Below are 18,343 nucleotides of genomic sequence, written 5' to 3'. Positions count from 1 at the left end.
GAAAAGATTAAATATTAAAATTTATTAATAGGATAAAATTTTTTATCTATTCAGTTTCATTATTATAAATTATCATCGAATAAATTATTCGAATATTTTCATGAGAAAATTAACAATAATATATAATAAATTAAATTAACTAACAAGAAAATTTTCTAGCATTAATTTTAACATTTCTATTATTCCAAAAATTCTAACGATAAATCCTAAAAAAAATATTGTTCGTTCTTTAAAAAAGATCGTTTCGATGTTAAATACAAACGCGATCTGGAAACACGAGTGAAACGAAAGAGACATTCCATGATGCGCGGCATAGCGTACCCGTCTATGGAACTCCGCGGGACCTTCACCGTGAAGATCTTGAACCATGGTTGACGCACCGACCGGTACCAACATGGCGGCCGTGGCCGAGGAGCGGGCAAGCGAGCCCGACGATTGTGTAATGGCGGCCCGAACCAGCCTCTTGCAAGCCCATAGAGGAAAGGTGAACGTCCTGCGACGCACACCTCCCCCTCTTCATCACCTCCTTCTGCATCGCCTCCTCTTCGTGCCTTCGCTAATACTGCTTCCTTTTCCGTCCCACGACCCTCTTTGTCCTCGCTTCTTTCTCTCCGGCCTTTCTGCCCGACCAGAACCAGACGAATACCAGCCTAGTGCGCTAGCGAAGGCTACAACTCCGTTGCCGGGACAAACAAGCTCGCGTAGTACGTGGAACCTCGTTTCGGACGAATGTCATCGGCCTCGAGCCTTGGCTAAACACGAGACGTTTCCTCGTTCCTAATTCTCGCTAAGTTTCTGCCCGTTCTCCTCCTAAGCGCCCCGACACTTTTCCCCTTTTGCATAATTAGAATGAAAATAGGCTGGTATATATGTATATGAATTGGACGATTGAATGGATATTTGATGGAAGAGAGTATTTTATAACGTTTACAGAAAGTATATATATTGATTCATTTATTTTGAAGAATTTAGTGATACTAGAAAGTTGATTATAACAATTATCTTTAATGAAGATAAAGGATTATATATGTGCATAAACAAATAACTAGAATTAAATAGTTTATATTATAGAGAGTAATTATATAAGCACAATTATGTTTCTATAATGAATAAAAACTACAATTAATTTTGCTAGAAACAGTTGCCTTATCTGATTTTTCCATTAGAGATTAAAATAGCATTTTATTTTTATATGATTTCTTTATAATCAAAGAGTTTATATTAAATTATAATTTCTCACGTTCTCATCTCAGAGTATTTATTTTAAGATTATCTTTCTTAATTAAAATATATTATATCATCTTTTTTACTTTTCTCTTGAAATACATTTCAATATTTGAAATTCCAAATAAAGATGAAAATCTTATAATCTTATAAAGATTTACAAACAATTTAATTAAAATGAAAGAAAGGAAACAATAACAAATTTTTTAACTGCTAGATATTATATTTGAACAAAAATAAATTAAATAAGTTAGGTTAAACTCTTTTTGATCTCTTAATCTCTTACTATAGGTATTTCAAAACTCATCCTTCTTATATATTAATCCGTTTTAAAATAACGTTCTTGTACGCTTGGTGAAAAGGAATCGAAGAGTATGAGAAATCAAGCGGAATTGTGTAATTCGAATCACGGTGAACGAATCGAAAGGAATCTGGGTGGAAGAACGCGACAGAACCGCATTGGAGAACAGCGTACACCAAGATGGCGGCCAACTGCCTCGTGGCATGGAATCTGATATTACCTCACCGTAGCCCTGGCAGTGACAGTGGCCCTCTCTCCGTTGCCTCTTTCTCACTCGTTCCTCTCCTTTTGATTCATTGCGCTTGCCTTCTCTTTCCATCCATCCACTCCTCCTTTCCCTCCTCGTGATCACCTCGACCATCACGTCGCGACTAGGAAACTCTACGGCCGCTAATTATACACGAACACCGAGTTGTATTTTTCATTTCTCACCCATGCTGTAACTCTTCCCGCCAATGTATATTTTATTTTTTTCCTTTCTAGAATTAAAATGCAAATACTTTTCTGTATCTATTCTGTATAATTATATATTATTTGTGACGTACAAAACCAAATGCAGTATGAAATTCATTAAAAAAGTTTAATTATTTTATTATTAATATAAATATTTATACGTATGTAAGTTTTAAAATTATACATCAAATAGATTATTGATATATTTGTGAAATTTTGAAAAGTTGATTCTTAGAAATTAAAAATTATAAAAGTTGTTATATAAAAATGTTTAGGATTTGAGATTTATTTATTAAGCTATTTTTGCATTAGATGAAGTGAAGCAGACAGGATTATAGAAATATGATAAAAGTATAACTATCTTGCTCTCTATCTTGTTTTATTTAATGCAAACTTAATGTATTAAGTTAAACTCAATTGTAAGAAGATTGATTGAAAACTGGACAAGGGATTTTTATATTTCATGGAAGAAAATGTTGAATTGTTATTTTTAACCAGAAATTAATTTTTAACCAGAAAGAAATAATTCAATCAGAATTGAATTAAATATTAGTCAAATTGCATTAAACGGCAAAAAATAATTGATCGTCGATGTCTTGTGATACGAAAAGAATTCGAACGTGCGACATAAGAGTCGATGAATCACAAGTATGTCGCGCGTGAACTGCAATCTTGATGAAATATTTGCTTCATGCATATTTAAAAGCAATTTTTTTATTGTAAAAATTGTGTCGTGTACGATCAAGTGCATAACCGTCGTTATACCATGAAGAACTGTATTGCATAATTTCGATGAGTGTTTTTTATTAATCATATTCGATCTTATCAAATATTAATCTTTTCAAATCTTTTTATAAGATAAAAAAAAATTCATTTTATTGATTATTTTAATGATAGGAACATTTTTTTTTTGTAATATTTTTATAAAAAAGATAAAGTATGTTAAAACTTTGAAAAAGGAATATGTTTATTATTTACTTATGTAATAATTAATTAAAATACTATTAAATAATATTATATAAGTTAATATTATATAATATTACTTATAAGTAAACAGATAATATAATAATATAATGTTTTTAATTGTAGTATAAAGAATTGTAGTAATATAACTATGAAACATTTGAAAATTTTTAATAAATAATAAAATAGATTTTATTAATTATTTATTCAGATATCTAAAACAAATAGAAATAGAAAAGAAAAGTTTACAAGAATTGACATTTAGAATTACAATGCTTATTATGCTTATTATTTTGAATCTATTGTAATTATGCAGAATGAAATTTACATATATTATTATTATATATGTACTTCACTACACTTGACATATTTTATATGATTAAAATTTATTTATTAATATTTGAATTCATTTATAATTTATCCTTTTCAAAACATGTCTCTTATTATTATCAGAACTTCTGTTTTTTTTTTTTAATTTATTTTAATTTAGAAAAAATTCCCAAATTCTCAAGTTCTTTAAAATTTACAATATTTATATTTATGCAACACTTTTCATATCAAATATCGTAAAATTATTAATTTTTTTATTTATAGATATTCTAAAATCTAAAAAAATTTCTTATTATAATTATAATTTGAATAATTATAAATAACTTCTTAGATTTTAGAATAACTATAAGTATAAATAAAATATATATATAAAAAAATATATTTTTTTATATATAAATTTTTTTTTATTTTTAAATAAATATATGAATATATATTATAAAATTTAATTAAAAAATTTAATTATAAAGTTATAAAACTGTATTTTATAGTATTTTATAATATTTTAAAAGATGAAAGAAATAATCATTTTTTTTAATCATGAAGACTTCGATTATGTATTCATACTTCTTCCTCAATGATAAAACGACGGACTGATTTCCGTTCAAGTTTTATTTCCGGTTAGAAACCAAATAAAGGAACATCGACATTTAATATGATTATTATGATGCGTCGCAATTATCAAAAGCCAATTCAAAATGTTATAAAATATTAATAATAAATTTCATAATACTTTGATTAAAAAATAATATATTTATTTAATGCTTCCTTATTTTTAAATCATATGCTATTAGCTTAATTAGAAAATTATACATATTTATAAAAACATATCCAATTCAAGCCAATTTTATTGAATTTATGAAAAATAATTCTTAAAAAAATAATGTTGATTGGCCTTTAATCGAGCTTTTAAGATATTTCATGAATATTTTAACTTTTAGAATAATTTTAAATAATCTTTATTATCTACTTACTCATATCCATTTAATTATATGTGTATTCAATATGGTAATTAGATGTGTATTTGAATGATTTTGAAGTTCATATTTAAAAAAAAAATACTTGCAATTTATAATTTTCGATTTTTATCTTATTTTTATTTATAAAATCTCTCCGAATGATTCTGTATATATAATCACTTTGTATATTTTCTGTAATGTATTTACAAAGTTAATATAAAAAGAATTTCTTTTAATTTTGATAACACAATTTGTTAAATCATATGAATATTTATTTAAATAATAGAGATAGAAATAGTAGAGATAAATTTTTTTTATTAATCATAACTTCTAATAACAAAAAAAGAACTTGAATTTAATTATGAATTAAATTTTTTAAAATCATAAAATATTTAAAAATAATTTTAAAATAATAATTTTGAGTATCATTTGACAATATCATTTTAAAATATTAATAAATTCAAATAAATACCTCATATTTCAATAATGGTGAATAATTCGTTAATTAATCGTCGTAGTAATCGTACGCGCGGTAATTTCAAAGCAATCCGGATATCTCCTAACCTAAGAGCCGGTCGTCTATGATCAAGCTCCGTAGACCGAATCTTATACACTTCGTCTCAGTTCCAGTTCAACGAACCGGAAACCAAGACTTTTATCATCTCCAGGAACAAGAAGGTTCTGCCTATCGTTTTCTTTTCTGAAAAACAATCGTACGATTGATCCAACAAAACGATCAAATCAACAACGATTCTGTATAAAGTTTCTGTATAATAGAATTCTATTGTGTTATATGTAAAAGTTTCTTATAAATGATTAAAACAAAGGCATAAAAATATAGATATCTCAAATATTATAATAAATTCATTTAAACTCCGGTTATTTGAACGAAAAATTAAATGTAATAAATAATCAGAGGATTTCTATTATATATATATATGAATTTATATGTATATATCTCAGATTATGTGATTCGTTCCGTGTCAGTATAAATAGAATTCTACTTACAAGATACAAGGATAGTTGAGGTTATGTAGCAGAAAAAAATACCGATATAATTCAACAAGGACTTTTAAAGGGAAGAAAACGGGATCGAAAGATCGGAACCACATAGAAATTGCTCTTACTCTGTTAGTATATACTCGACTCGTTAAGATCATTCCACAATCCCGGTCTTTCCTCCGAGCATGATTCGTCTTGGCTCGATGAGGTTATCTCTTTCTGTTTCTTTTTTCGCTCTTTCTCTCTTTCTCACTTCACTCGTTTTCTCGTTTTCGATCAAGCTCGGTGAACGCATACAGATCCCGCAGGCAGGAGCGGTGCACAGTGCGTTCCTGTTGGGGTCCGCTCCAGCTCACGGTGTCCGGTAGGTGGGTGTGTAGGACATAGCGGACTTGCGCAGTCAAGGACACGTTCCGCTTGCTCACACAGTTGGGTTTCGCGTTCGCTGTCTAGTGATGGGACCAATACTCTCTCGCACGATATATTTATTTATTTAGAAATTAAAAATAGAATAATACAATTTTTATGCAAATAATCTTCAAATTAATGCTTAAAAGAATTGCTTAAATTTAAAATATTTGAAATTATATAATTTGAAACTATTTTATAATTTCATGCGAATGCTGCTTTCGATTTTTCCATATTATCAATTCATCAAATAATCAAAATCATTCATACTATTGAATGCTTAAACTATGATAAATATGATGAATCATTAAATCTTTGTTCCAATGCAAATATTATCTTTATCTTTAAATTAAATCGACTTTCTTAATAAAGCAATTCATGGAGATCTCAACAAACAGGATGTATCTTCCTTTTATATATGCATAACTCATATTTAAATTGCATTGAAGTAAATATATTACTAGTTTCACATGCAAAAATGCTTATATCTTGATATTCGTGTTGTTCCTCGAGTACGAATTTGTTGATTCGTGCTCGTAAGATTACTATGTTCTTCTGTATCTGATTGGCTGTTCGATTCATGGAAATAGCCACTTAGAAATCATCAAAATGTTCAGAAATTGCAAGTGCAATCATAACCATTGCTAATCATGCAAGATACGAAGTATTTCATTGTTCGAATTCTATAATTTCATGAGAGATATACAAATAAAATTGTGTAGTATTAGTTGGAAATTATAAACCAGATTTGAATTGATGGTTTCATTCGCTATCGTGTTATCAACCTTAATATTCAAATTCATATTTTTATGGAGTTTGGCCAAAGCTTACATTAAAATTATTTAATCGTGTTTATGTTTTTATAATAAAGTTTATTTTATTGTGAGTTTTGTTAAGTTATTATTATGTGAATGATATTCCATTGAAGAATTTTTTATGAATAAGATTGATTTAAATTCTGTGATGTTGAATTGTGTTAATCTTTAGTAATTATTGTTATAGAATTTCTAACCTAAAATGTTTCAAACTTATCATATTTCTGCATATATTTATATTGAAGAAATAATAATATATAATATATAAATATATAATAATATATAATATAATAATAATAATAAATAATAATAATATATAATATATAAATATTATGTAATAAGATTTATTTTAATTCTTTCATATTAATTTTATTAATCCTTAATTGTATAATAGAATATTATATATAAAATATTGTTTGTGAATATCTAATATGTTCCAAATATTTAATAATTTTGCTTTTGTTTATTTTACATTAAAAAATATTTAACATATATAACAATAGTAAATAATTAATAATATAATAAATTATATATAATAATATTTATGTAATAAAGTTTAGAAATTTGATTCATGAATAATACAATCAATGTAATAATTGAAATGATAATTAAAAATTTTTGAATGAAACAAATTAATTCAATTTATATTATTTCGAATGAAAAAATTAATTTGAAATTCAAATAATTGTAATTGTCTTCTGTATATAATTTGGATTGTATTCGAATTTTAAAAATTCACTTTACTTAATAATATTTCTTAAATAAAGAACAAGTTATAATATAAAGTGATAATCAATATTCTTCGAAATAATATTTCGCAAAATCTTAATTTGGATTTTTTTTATTTTTAATGTAAGATTTAATCATATATATTTTTATTATTAATTTTTATAATCTTTATGATTTTAGTATTTTATGAATTTTTTTTATAATCGAATTTTTAATACAAAAGATTAAGAATACTGTAAGTCAAAATATATTATTATTTCAAGTAAATAATTTCATTATTTAAAGTTTTCATCTAAAAATTATAATCTAATTTAATTTAAAATCTAACCTAAAATTTAAAATATATTTGTTTATAAAAATTTAAGATTTGTTTATTAAAAATTAAAGATTTTTTATCTATAAACATTATTTATAAATAAATAAATGTAATATTTGCAACTGAATATTTTATTGCGTTTCAAGTACGAAAACAGTCTTATGGTATACTTCAGTACTGCTTGTATCACAAAGTCGCCGCCAAAGATGGCAGTCGTATTCAAGGACACATCCTTTATCCTGTTAACGAGCAATTCTCGTTGCAAGATTCTCACCAGATTCTCGAAACAGGCTCTCTTTCTGAATTATTAAATGAATCGATTTATATACAGAAAACAATTCACAAAAGAAAAATTTTAATCAATTTGTTCAATATTATTAATATATACTTTTTCAATGTTTATAATAAAAAATAAAAATAAGATCGAATCTTTATAACTTGAAAATTTTTATAATTGTTATAAAATCGTTCAATTTGTTATGAATATAGTTCAAATTATTTAAATTCTTATTATTATTTGAATCCAAATTATTTGTTCAATCATTATTTTAATAATATTAATATCAAAAAAAAATAAAAAAAAAAAAATAAGAAGAACCAAAAAAAGCAAATATTATTGAGAACCAAGTCTCGATAATTATGATGTCTCGCGAGAACTCGCGCGAAAATAATCCGTCAAAGAAATAGCAGAAGAAACAGGTAGAGATTATACATAAAGAGTAGACGAGAAAGATGGATAGGATAAACGGAGAAGAAAGAAATGATAGAGGAAAAGCAGAAGAGAAGAACGAAGGAGATAGAGGAAGTGAAGTGAATTAGCGAAGGTGTACGACCGAAAAGGAGGCCACGATCGTTCGAGTAAACAAGTGCCTTGGCCGCCGCACGACCAGTTCCACCTTTCTCATCTTGTTCCGACGTTCTGTCGCCATGGCCTTTAACGTACATAGAACCTTGCTCCGTCCAAAAGTATCCGCGTCATAAACCTAACGCGCCATTTTTAAATCTTTATTTTTGCATATACTATTCGTTCTTTCGTTTAGAAGAAAATATTTAATTCTTTATATAAGAATTTAGGTTTTTGATGACTAAGGGGAAATTCTATTATTAAATTTTTTTAAAACGAAAATTTTTATTAGTTTTAATTGCTAATTTAAAAAAGTTAAAAAATATTAAATTAATATTGATTAATATTTATTTGTGATGTTGATGTAAGTCTATTTTTTAAAAATATTGAAAAAATGAAAAATTTATATATAAGATATATTTTAATATAAATTTTTATGAAGTAATTGTATCCATTAAATTTTATTTTATTTTAATATATAAATAATTCACAAATCTTAAAATAATCGTTTCTTCATTATATGAAAATATACGACCATGTAAGTATTTGAGCAAGAGAATCTTTGAACATACTCGAAGACTCGAAGACTCGAAGACTCAAAGGAAGTTATCCGGAACACGGAGCAAAGAGAACTATCATTAAATAAATGAAACATTATGTATTGCGGATTCATAGTGAATGGATAGAATGTAGAATGTTTCAAGAGTGTATATCGATAGGTACTTCAAAAATTGACATTACAATGCATTCCAATAAGCAAGTATAACTTTAAAATAAAATTTAATAGATACAACTATTTCACAATGATCATTTTTTGCTTAAATATGTACGATCACAAAATAAAATATTATTTTGATATACAATCATACTTTGATTAAGCCATTAAATATTTTTTTTTTATAATTTACATATCAAATTATATTATATTTTTGGTCATATATTTTATTCATGACTATGTTCGAAATTTTATTAAACTATTTTTATTAATTAAAATATATTTTTGTCATAGCATATATATAGATATATGCATTTATATTCATTTCGACATTTTACTTATATCTGCTATAAAATCTACTATAAAATCAATTAGAATATAAATATAAGATATGATTATTTATTTATAGATATTAATTGATATTTTTATATTAATTATATAAAAAAATTTAAAAATGAAAAACAATCAGAAAATCGATAAAATTATATCAATTAAGTTTTTCTCCTTGATGATCTTCAATGCTAATCTTTCACGTTCGATATCGATACGTAACTTAGATAAAAAAAGCGGCACACAGACCTATATGAAACACGTGGATCGATTCACGAGAGTTATAATTCGTATTTCCAGTTCTCTCGATCACTTGCATTAAACGTGATCTATAACGCTTTTTCTTCTTTCTCTCACTTTATTGCTCTCTGTCTCTCCTATTCAAGATCAAGGCTTCGCGGTATTAGCATGATTGCTGCATAAGAAAACAATCTAGGTTAACTCAGCGAGTGCATAGCATCGATCGCGTGAAAATGTTAATGTCATGTGTATAGGGTGAGTCATTAATAATCGTTTTAATAGTACAAAATGTTCTATTTAACTTGTCTATTTCTGAGAAAACAATGAAATGAAAAGAGAAAAATTATCGGATTTTCTTTGTTACTTTGTTTCTTTGATATGCAACAAAAAATTTCAAAAATTAAATTGTTAAAGATTTGAAAAAAAAAATATAATTACTAAGTAATTAATATGTATATAAATGGCATCCAATGTATTGATAAATAAAAAAATGAATAACTTAAAGATAAAAAGAAAAAGGATAACTAGACCAGAATATCAATGATTTTATGAAAAATTTAAATAAAATAAAAATTTACAAAATATGCAAAAAAAATATATCTAAAATATTTAAATAAAATAGATTTTTACTTTAATTTCATATTTGTAATTGTATTCATAAAAATTTTAATATATAAATATTATATAAATATTTATAATTTAAAAATAAGTTCAATTTTTTTCTAAATATAATAAATAAAACATGAAAGAAATTGTACAAAGTAGTCATTACTTTTAGTTATACGATTATATAGCAATTTATCAAACTATTCATATTATTGAAAGTATAAAACAAAAAGAATTTGTGAATTAAAATTATTTACAATTTTTATTTTTTACATTATATTCATTCAATTAATTTGTATTTTTTAAATTTATTTTTTATTTAAATATACATAAATTTTTTTATTGTTTTTTTATAAAAAATATCTATAAGAAGAAAAAATGAATATTTAATATAATTTCAAAATGGAATTAATAATATTCCTTTCTTTTTTATTTTTTCTCTAATTCTTTTTTCTTAGTACATTTTTCTAAGATATTGGAAACCATTCTGAAAAAATGAAAAAAAAAAATAATTTAGTTAGCAAATCTAGGTGGCTCGATCCAAACCATGCATGTGAGTGATACATTTGCTCCTCATGCCACACCTCGAAATGCATTTCGCATTCCGTACCGCGTCGCAATAGCGAACACAAACCACGCATTCCTCGAGGACCTGCACCGGCTTTCGCTGCAAGGTGAAACACTTCCGTCTGCTAGCGATGCTAACATTGACCTTCCTTTCGGGAACACGTTATTTGCCTCTAACAAATTTAAGTCAGCAATATGGAATTTTTAAAAAAAATACATTGTTATTATAAAAAATATCTTGTTAATTCAATCATAATCAACAGAATAATTATATATATCACAATTGTTGAATTAATTGTGGTTTTTGGTTACATGATTAAAATTATTTCTTTTCAACAATGATTATTAATTATTGATTATTAATAGTCAATAGTTATTAATAACATAATCTTATATTAATCATAATTATTCAATTATTAATCAAATTATATCTTTTACCTAATTCTATTTTCCATTGATTTTAACAAGATTTTAATTAATAGAAAACGATTATTGCAATAAAATAAAAATAAATTAATAAAATTATATATTTTATTGTTATAATAATTTTTTTAATACTTCAATGCAAAAGATAGCATCAAAAATTGAAATAAAGACTTACCAATTCAATAATTATTATACATTATGTAAAAATATATATATTTTTGTAATTAAGTATCTTTTTTCAATTAATTTTCAAGTCAACTCAAAGCAATAATTTTATCACTAAAATTGTTGTAAGTAGATCTGTTCTTCTCTTGCTGCAAAATCATTTATTATTTTTATTATTCAATAAGAAATTGAAGATGGAAAAACATATATTAACATGTAATGAAAAATATAGTCTTATTTGGACAAACCTTGTACAATCACAGGTCTCCAACCTTTTACTTGCCTTGTGCAGTGAGTCATTTTCTGCTTGCATTACTTTCCTCGTTTCAAACGATCAAAATTCTGGTGCAAAATTACACAAACTGAAGGTTCTCACTTATATATCGGGACAACGGTGATTTTGATCGTGAGCCTGCAATTGGACGCTTACTCATGTATATGATTCTACAGAGTGATCGAAAAATTTTTAATGTTTGTTAACGATTATTATTTAATGTTAAGAATTTTCATTAATTTTGTTTAAGATGAAATTAGAAACATCATTTTTTTTGTATATTTTTTTAAATTTATAAGTTTTATCATTTTTATACGAAATATATTGGTTAAGTTAGGTTAAGTTCAATCATATTTTATTTTATTTATATTAGTTGAATTAAATTTTAATCCAATTAGGTAAATTTTAAATTTCTGAATGTATTTATACACTCAAAACAATTATATTTCGTTTCTATTTATCAAATATTACCAAGAAAATACAAACAAATATTTAAAAAAAAATGTCCATTCTTTTAATTTATTTGAATTTATTCTTGAATAGACTTTTAATCTTTAAATTTTTAATACAATCTAATTTAGTTCATTTTTTACATCATTATATTATCATTATTATTATTACATTATCATATTATTATATCCATTATCATATAATCTTTATATTATTTTTTTGGTTATAGAAAATTTTCTATATATTTTTTCTTCCATATATTTCTCACATATATTTGATACTTTATATATATCATGATAATTCTTGAACAATTGTTTATAACTTTAAAAATATTAATTTTTCAATCTATGTTATACCAAATTTCTTTTCTTTATTTGGTGTGCAATCATCTATTTTTAAATTTTATTAATTCCTTTTTTTTCCATCATCCTGTATATAAGCGCGTGTAACTGTTAGTGTCACACACGGAGAAAACGGTCAAGGCCATCGTATGTGTAGATGCTCCGCGGACAGAGTGCTAGAAAGCAGCAAAAGGAGTAGCAGTAGTGTGACCAGTATGTTTTCCAATCTCTTTAGCCAAACTCGACCTTCGCGAATTGGCTTACGTTTAACCGAAGAAACATTTTTGCTATAAAGCATTCATTCTCCATTGAGGGTAGTCTAAGTAAAAAGGTATGCGTTTATATTACAACAATTGGATCATGTCCAATTACGGTAAATTCACACATTTCTCGAACAAATTCATTTCGTTAATTGTAATTGTTTTTATTCATGGTTTTTTGTTTAACATTGAAAATCTATTGAAAATTGTTATCATATATCATATATCAATAATAGAATATTGTTTTTCTAATAGAATATTGTTTAAACTTAATAATATAAATTTAAATTTATAAAATATTACCTTAATCTCCATAATTATTTTTCATAAATTATCTTAATCCTTTTGATATTGCAAATAAATATATTCTTATTTCTATATTTCATTTTAATATTTTTTTTTATTTTTTTGATTAAAAATTTCAAGACAATTCTGGATTCCCATTTTTTTGTATATTTTTATTATATATCGATTCACATTTTATAATTTTAATACTTGATCAAAAATATAAGAAAATATATAGCAATGATTTTAATTCTTATAACCTAATAGTAAACAATATAATTAAGAGCATTATAAAAATTTCATACCTCATCCAAAATAATAAATTTCTGTGCATTTATATTCTGTCAGCTTTTAGAAAAGCTTCATTTATTATTGTTACCATTTTGCAAAGAAATTGCACAATCATATTTTATTAGGACCAAATGACCATTCAAGTTGAAAAGGTTCATGTCATTGAAGAAGAATTATACCTTCGAACCGATTGTAAACGTAGGTAAATATTTAAATTCTGAAAAGGTTCCTGTATCAAATTTCACTCTGTTTAACTTGTTCTATTGGCTAAAACTGATTACTATACTTGAAAATTTTACGACAGAATTTCTGTAATTTATTTGAAGTTATGAGTAATATTTCAATACAGTATAATATATATTCTTGAATATGATTCAAGGACTATGTTTTGAACATGTTTTTCATCCTGGAAAATAAAATATATAAAATAATAATTTTTACTTTGATTTTCATTTTGAAAATTCTATATGAATTTAAAAAAATTACTAAATAAATTAAATTTTTATAGACTTCAAAAAATAAGTAGAAAAATAATCAGTTTTATTACTTTTACTTATATATATATTAATATAAATATAGAATGTCATTTTGATAAATATTTAAGAATTATAGAAATAATAATTTTATTTTCCTCTTTTTCTCTTTCATAGAATCCTTGTTCCCTAAAATCATAATTCATAAAAAGTAGATGTGTCAACTTTTAAAAATTTTATAGGATCAATAATATTGTCAATATCGATGAATATGGTTAATTTAGATTATTTTTAACATTAAATATTATATTTCACTCAATTTTTTACTTTTCATTTAGTTAACTACATGATTCTTTAATTACTTTCCCTTTGTTTCGCATTCGGTTTTAAATATCATTGAAAATTTTTTCTTAATGTAAAGCATATAAAAATACAAAATTTGAAATCTAATAAATTTTAGAAAAAAAAAGTTGAAAATGGAACAATTCATCGTTCTATCAAGAATTCCGCGAGCAGTGATTGAGGACATAAATGCGACGATGCGTGGCCCGAGTGCGAAGAATTGCAAACGTGGATTATAGAAATTCTTGCGAATCGCACACGAGAAAAAAAATTCTTAACGTGGTATATTAATTGTAAAGAAGAAAAGTAAAAAAACGAACGGCAGGAAAAGATAAAATTGGAATCCATAATCCATAAAGTATAAAGATACTATCTTTCCTAATCTAATCTTTTTGTATTTTGTATAAATTTTGTATACATATAACCTTTAACCAATCATTTTTTACTTATTCTACAATTTATTACATGAAAAATAAAGAAATACTTACATTTATTAAAGATTAATGGGATATTTAGTATCATTAGTCAATTGCAATTCTTTAATATCATGCAATATTCATCCTACAACAGCAATTAGAGGTTAACTTTTGGTTATATTGAATTTATTGCATCACAACATTTGAAAATCGCTTTTCCAATTATAAATTCCAAGATCGATTAATAAAATGAAATGAAATAATTCTTACCAATAGGTTTTTTCTAAACGGAACAGAATGAAATGAGATGATAAGAACGAATAGAAGGAAAAGAGAATCAAAGAAAGAGAGGTCGGAAGAACGGGAAAATGGGTAGAGAGAGAAAGAGATCGCGAGGCGTCGGAGCGGCTGTCCTTGGATACTCGCGGATCGGTGGCCACCGGCAGTCAATGACCTAACAACGCTCTTGTATCCACGTCGCTTCGCTTGGTTCGTTTGATTCGTTCGGTTCGTTTCGCCTTGTCTCGGCTAAACTCGGTTGGCCCTGCGACGCATGCTCACCTTCGGCTGCCTTCGGTGACTCAAGTTTTCTGCCGACTCTCGAAGGGCTCATTATTATTATTAGTGACAATAATTATAATCATTTGCAATGATAGGATTTGAAACACTTTTAAATGTGACGAAAAATTCAGATCATTTCGAATATAATTGAAAATCTAGAATTTTTGAAAGTTATTACGAGATATTTTGCAAAACTAATTTTTAAACTTCGAATTATATTCGAAATAATTCGAATTTTCATAATCTTGGAAAATTCAAATCATTTTGAATGTTCATTACTCATTATTTGATTATCGATTTCACTTTTAAATATGTTTGATGGTTAATATTTTAGATTTATTTTTTTATAGCTAAAATTTTAAGCAAATTTTTATTCTTTTGATAATCTTTTATAGAAAGTTTTAACTTAAATAGAATAAGCGACAAAAATAGTGTGACAAAGATAATTATTCAATTCCATTTCTATCTTGTTTTTATATATCAATTTTTGTATTTGTTTTATCTTTAGAATCGATTCAACAAAAATGAATACTCTGTATATATTACAAGATAAAAAAGATTAAATAGAAATAAATCTATACTTAGCTATAATTTAAATTCGAATATTGTTCGAGAATATAATTTGAGTTACAATGAAAATTAAAATCTGTAAATTTTACAAATACAATATAATATCTTTCAATTTGATCGCCATAATGAAATTATGACTTTTTGGACTATGTTATTTGTGACTGTAAATTACATGTTGCGACAAAGAGGTTATTATACATTTTCTTATGAAAGATATAAGTATTTACATTGTTGAATAAAAATATTAGCACATTCCAATTTTTCTTTAGAAATCTATAAAATAGAATTTTTTTTTCAATGATTTGCAACATAACTTATATTATTATAATTTTTTGTGCTATATATAAAAAAAAAAGTATATTTATTATTCTATTTATTATTATTATTATATATTTATATTTATATTTATTACTTATTTTATTTATTTATTTATTTATATTCACTTATAAGGAAGAATTTTATTTACTTTGCGAACGCAAAAAGCTTAGATGTCGCGTCATAGCATTTCTTATATAATATATAAATTCTTTCTTTAATATGAAATCATTTTGAAAAAAAAACTAATCCTGACGATATATATATATAAAACATACACGTTATTTTCCATCGAAAAACATGTTTGTGTCAGTTAAACGAATTGCAAGCTAATTTTCTACATGATTTTAGAATTTTTTCATCTAAGAAAATATATACTATTTTGCACAAAATATGATTTACTAAATAACTTAAGAATATAATTTAATAATAAATTAATAATATTATTAAATTAAACATTGTTAATAATATATAATCAGTTACAAGTTTTGTTTGTAGAAAATTTATAACCTAACCTAAAAATCCAGGCTTTAAGAAGTTTAGAAGTTCATAGAATAATAGCTTTTTCCATCTATATATAATCTTTTAATATGTAATATATAATATATTTAACCTCTTATTATATAATGTATAACAATCTATAAATCATATAATATACAAAATATACTTATCTACAAAATTCGAATATATTTTTACCTTGAGTATCAAAAGTATTAACTCGAGAATTTCTGCGACTAATTCTGAATGGAGAATAAGAAATGTCAACAGAGACATATTTCTGAGTGTGTACCTTATAATTTGCAAAAGCAACATGTGCTTTTACATATGTATATATCATGAAGAATGGGCGAAACGTGAACGCGAATGCGTTTCCACAATACATTCGGGTCATGGGAAGAAGACCAATGCGGGGTTATGGGGATTTCGTAGCCGTCGTTCATTCGTGTCTCACGCATTTCCGTTTTCGTGTTTTTCGTACCTGCCATGCTTTTTTGCTGTTCATTACGAAGCTTGCTCAAACCACATGGAATATCGTGACAAATGTCATTTTTTGATCCAGGAAATCCATTCAAGACTTAAGAAAATTGAACAGTAGCTGTTTCAAGCTATTTAAAAATTTCCTTTAGCTATGGAAATTCTATATGTATAAGATGATAAAGAAAAGAAATTCATAATTTTGAAGGAAGATAGTAATTTTGTACAATTAATATTAGGATATTATAATTATAATATATTACATTATTAAAACAAATATAATATATATTTGATTAAAAATAATTTAATTAAAAAAAAAAAATTTAAGATTTTTTTATAAATCACAAATTAATCTTGAAATCAATCCGATTATTTTTCTTGTTTTGAATTAATATTAGATCTTCACAGTAAATCGATTCCATTTTTCAAAATCCTTTCGCCATATGCGTTGTTCTTTTGCAGAGAGGAAAATCTAGGTCGTTGTAACAACACTATTCACGTTAGAAATTGGCGGAAAGGGGTTTCATTCGAGATATTTTCTAAGGCCGAGAAAAAGGATCGTGAATATTGAATGGGTTCGTTTTCTATGAGCCGTTCAACCAAGTTTTCAATGGCGACGTACATAAGAACCAGATCAGTTTCGTGAGAAAGAAAAATCATTATTAATAGGAAAACAGATTTTTCTATTTTTTAATCCTCGAATCTTACAAACGAAACATCGAAAGATATCTTTTTTTGATTTAATTTATTTACAAGAAGAAAAAGTGATATACATTATCAGAAAAAATTAACCTCCAAAATAAATAATAAACATATATATATACATTAAAATGATAAATTTTTCTTTTTTCGAAAATCGACAATAAATAAATAAATTGCATTTAAAAATTTTTTTTTATTAAATTTGCAATTGAATAGATCTTAATAATAATAGTTATTCATTATGCTGGAAATATAATCAGGATTATAACAGATTAAAAAAGGGTTAACCAAAATCCGAAACAGCTTACCGTGAAAATTTCTAACAATGAGTTAGTAAATAATTTACAGCCATAACTTATTAGAAGCCTATTTAGTAAACTGTCTGTCCAATACAAGTCAAACTCATTGAAAGGTTTTACCTTAAGATTTTAAATCCAGATTTATTTTCTCAGTAAGTAGACTTAATCCTCAGTTTAAACAGACTAATCATCGATATGTTATATACCTTTATAAGCCAGATATCTATATAAATTTTGGAATACTGATGATATTACAATTAATAACTTTTTCAGTTTTATATTATATTTATAAATAAATGTTTACTAAAGTAAGTTTTACATAATATTTATAGTAATAAATATATAAAGTATTTCATTCCAATTTGAAGTGTAAAAATTTCTTGTTTATAATTTCATTTT

At 25.0% G+C, this 18,343-nt stretch overlaps 4 long non-coding RNA genes across 5 annotated transcripts; all 4 read right to left on the bottom strand.

The window, feature by feature from the left end:
- Window positions 1–1,322: 1,322 nt before the first annotated feature.
- On the bottom strand, window positions 1,323–5,680 carry LOC113219317. 2 transcript variants are annotated; one of them, XR_003306329.1, is made up of 4 exons: window positions 5,236–5,680; window positions 4,700–4,927; window positions 4,243–4,419; window positions 1,323–2,004 (listed from the first exon to the last, which is right to left on the bottom strand). It is a non-coding gene; the product is annotated as an uncharacterized LOC113219317 (long non-coding RNA). The 2 variants fall into 2 exon arrangements; XR_003306330.1 differs by lacking the exon at window positions 4,243–4,419 and having other exon boundaries at window positions 1,340–2,004; window positions 5,236–5,674.
- Window positions 5,681–10,671: 4,991 nt separating this feature from the next.
- On the bottom strand, window positions 10,672–11,284 carry LOC107965713. Its single transcript, XR_003306228.1, has 2 exons — window positions 11,238–11,284; window positions 10,672–10,972 (listed from the first exon to the last, which is right to left on the bottom strand). It is a non-coding gene; the product is annotated as an uncharacterized LOC107965713 (long non-coding RNA).
- A 1,243-nt stretch (window positions 11,285–12,527) lies between these two features.
- On the bottom strand, window positions 12,528–13,079 carry LOC107965714. The gene is made up of 2 exons (XR_001706004.2): window positions 13,019–13,079; window positions 12,528–12,911 (listed from the first exon to the last, which is right to left on the bottom strand). It is a non-coding gene; the product is annotated as an uncharacterized LOC107965714 (long non-coding RNA).
- Window positions 13,080–13,249: 170 nt separating this feature from the next.
- Window positions 13,250–15,370, bottom strand: LOC113219296. The gene is made up of 3 exons (XR_003306219.1): window positions 14,793–15,370; window positions 14,595–14,667; window positions 13,250–13,697 (listed from the first exon to the last, which is right to left on the bottom strand). It is a non-coding gene; the product is annotated as an uncharacterized LOC113219296 (long non-coding RNA).
- Between the last annotated feature and the right edge of the window lie 2,973 nt (window positions 15,371–18,343).

This window comes from Apis mellifera, linkage group LG16, assembly GCF_003254395.2.
Source record: "Apis mellifera strain DH4 linkage group LG16, Amel_HAv3.1, whole genome shotgun sequence".
Lineage (NCBI taxonomy): Eukaryota > Metazoa > Arthropoda > Insecta > Hymenoptera > Apidae > Apis > Apis mellifera.
The sequence above is the reverse complement of the archived record's forward strand: the minus strand, read 5'-3'. Positions and strand labels throughout refer to the sequence as shown.